Here is a 3,243-nt window from a genome sequence, read left to right as displayed (position 1 = left end):
CTCACTGGGATACAACCAGTTGGGAGGCTCCGATCTGGAGCAAGATTGGCACCTGTAGGCCCCTCAGTCTTCCCGCCTGGCGCTGGGGATGGTGAATTCACCCCCGTCCCCAGCAGCATCCAGCTCCCGGATTTCGATTCCACCTTTATACAGAAATAACCTCCTGGCCTCAAACCGACACTGACAGCAAATGGTGACAGCTCCCCACACAGCGATCACACCGCTAGGGCTGATGGAGATGGAGGGTTGAGGAATAGGGAGCTCTGCGTTCACACACAAACAGGAGTGAGATGGGGAGACACAAACCCCTCCCCGTGTGTCTGTAACCTGCCCTGAGCACCCAGCCCCAGGGACAGCCCCAGGGCTAACAGACCCCTCACTGCATCCACAGGGAACCTGTGGGCCAGGTTCTGATTTCAGCACCCCGGGGTCAATCCGGAGTCACCCCTGACTGCACTGGGGGCAGGGCTGGGGTCTGATTTCAGCCCACCAGTAGGGTGAGCATATTGCCCTACGCTGAATATGGGACACCTGGTAAAACTCCTTGTATTCAAGCAAGTTCAATGGCAATCAATCAGAACTCTGCAGCACAAACATTCAAATTAACATCAAGTTGACTGAGCCCCTGTTGAAAAGAAACACTGCGTAGCTGGATTCTTTTTATTGACCTTCTTATCTTTAAGTCTTTAGAGTTCACATGAGGAGGGGCAACACCCCCCTATCGCCTCTCTCCCTCCCCCCCCCCTCCCCCGGCACATGGAGAGCTTACACACACACACTGTGATGAAGTGGGGGGGTTTCTTGGGTTTTCTGTGGTTTCCAGTGGGTTGCATGCAGTGGGAGTGGGATTCAGTGTCCCCAGGTGTTACTGGTTTAACAAGGGGAGGGGAGAGGGAGTTTGTGGTTACAGAGGACCGGAGAGGGAACTTGGGACCTCAGCCGATGGCCTGGAGGATGGAGACCCCAGCGACTGGTGACCTGGAGACCCAGCTCAGGAGTCACAGCTGGTTCTGGCCAGTGGGAGGACAATGGGCTGTGAAGAGAGGACCCCGGTGACCTGACCAGCCGGTTCCAGCCAGAGGGGCGCTGAGAGGAGAGGAGACCCAGGCCACCCTCTTTACGACCCTGTTTACCTGGAGAGAAGACAATGGACAGAGGGGGGCTTGGGGCCGGGGATATCAGATGCCCAGCTGGGAAGCAGGGGGGCTCTGGGCTGGAGCAGGCAGAGCCCACCTGGATGCAGGGGAGACTGGGATGTGCTGGGCTGAGGGAGGCCAGGCCTGAGGCCCTGAGAGTTTCCTGTGCTGGGTTCAACTCTCAATAAACCCTCCTGTGTTACGCTGGCTGACAGTCACTCTGGTCTAGAGAACAGGGGGGCATCAACCCCTTCGGGGGCTGGAGGCCCGGGGGGGTCCAGAGGCAATGGACTCCCTGAGGGGGCCCACGGCAGAGACAGACGTGCTAAGGCTCAGAGAGGTGCAGCTCTGGGAGGTGGAGGGGCCTGACCCCGAGAGAGAGAGGCCCCCCGAGAAGGGCTGTCGCACTGGAAGGGGCACCCCCCACGGACCGCACGGGGCCATGAGTGGGCACGATCTGTGAGTCCGTGACACCCCCCTCAGACACTACCTTATCTCAAGGTTTCTGCGTCAGTCAGTCCATTCCTATCAACTAAAAGTGAGGCGAAAGCAGCCAGGCGAGAGCAGTAAGAGGGTCAAAGTTACCTTTTCCACAAACACAAAATGATCTAAAAACATTCACCCCTAGATCCTCCTTTTTCTCTTATTTTCTGCTTCCACACGGATTTCTGCTCCCCGACTTCTCCCGTGTCCCAGGCGGGCCCCAGCCCGGCCCGTGGGGTCTGTCCGGCGGCCGCTCGGGCTGGACTAATCCCGTCTTTCTGTCTCCCCAACTTTCCCCTCAACATTCATTCGTCCAGGTTCTCGTGACGCTGCCTGAACTTCTCACTCACCGTCGTCGGCTGAACCCACCACGAGGGGACATTTGGAGGCTCCGGTATCACAGCCGCCCCCTGGGGTGGGGAGATTTGGGGGGCAGGGGAGCAGGAAGATCTAGGGGGTTGTACAGTAGAAATACAGGGCTGGGGAGGTCTAGGGAGAAAGAGGGGTTGGGGGGCTGGGATTCTGCAGGATGTGGGGGGGACCCAGCTCTGGGCTGGGCAATAAGCCCCGCTGGTCCTGGGGATGTAATGACCCAGCCGCCTGTTGTGAAAGTGCTAGGGCCTAACGCACCCTGCCCAGTGCGGCCCGGGATGGACGGGGGACGATGCGGGTGTCTGAGGGGGAGGCTGTACCTGGGGGTTTAGACTCGATGGGGAGCCCCAGGCAGGAGCTGGCTGGAAAGGGGCAGGCGGGTGGGTGACCGTGGCTGTGAAATGCCAAGTGCCCAGCCCTAAGGAAAGGGCGCAGGCAGAGCAGGTGGTGCAGGTAACACGGGCTCCCCACAAACACAGGCGGCGCCCTCCTGATGCCGGCCCTGCTACAGCCCTGCTCCCCTCTGGCAGCCCTGGGCACAGACCAGCCCAGCTGGGCCAGCAGTTAGGACCCTGGTGCTCTCCAGGGGCTGCTCCATGGGGAGCTCAAGGTGCCCAGTGCTGGGGCTTCTCCTCTAGCTGGTACCACAGTGGCTGGTGCTTGCTGCACTGGGGTTTCAATCCTGGGGTTCTGCTGTCTGGTCGGGAGCTGTTTTGGGGGGGATTCTCCAAGGCTGGGGTGTTTGGGGGCAGAGGGGGTTGTGCCGGCATCTCAGCCCCTCAAGGGGAAGTGGCTCATTCCCCGGGGAGATTCGCTTCTCGTACAGCCGGATCGAGGCTCCTGGGGGTGCAGAGAGACGGTGGGTCAGAGGGGCCCGTGTCACCCTGGGCCCAGCCCCTGGGGGAGCAAGGGACACAGAAAGGGGGAGGTCACCTCACCTAGGGGGCCCCCCTCAGGCGGCTGTAATAGGCCTCGGCCAGGATCAGCCCCAGGATGAGCAGGACCACGGCGCTCAGCCCCAGGCGGGTGATGTTGGCGTGGGTGAAATCCAGGCACCGCGGGGGGGCTGTTGCGGGGAGAAGGGGAGAGTTACTTGGTGGTTCAGACAGACAGATCAGCAGCGGGCGCTGCCCCGGGAGTGGAGCCCCCAACCCCCACATCCGGCAGGTCTGGCCCGGCCCCCCTCTGGGGGTCTCCCAAGTGCTGCAGCTCTGGGGACTCCCCGGGGCCAAACTCCATAGAATCATAGAAT

This window comes from Mauremys reevesii, linkage group 22 (genome assembly GCF_016161935.1).
Source record: "Mauremys reevesii isolate NIE-2019 linkage group 22, ASM1616193v1, whole genome shotgun sequence".
NCBI lineage: Eukaryota > Metazoa > Chordata > Testudines > Geoemydidae > Mauremys > Mauremys reevesii.
The sequence above is the reverse complement of the archived record's forward strand: the minus strand, read 5'-3'. Positions refer to the sequence as shown.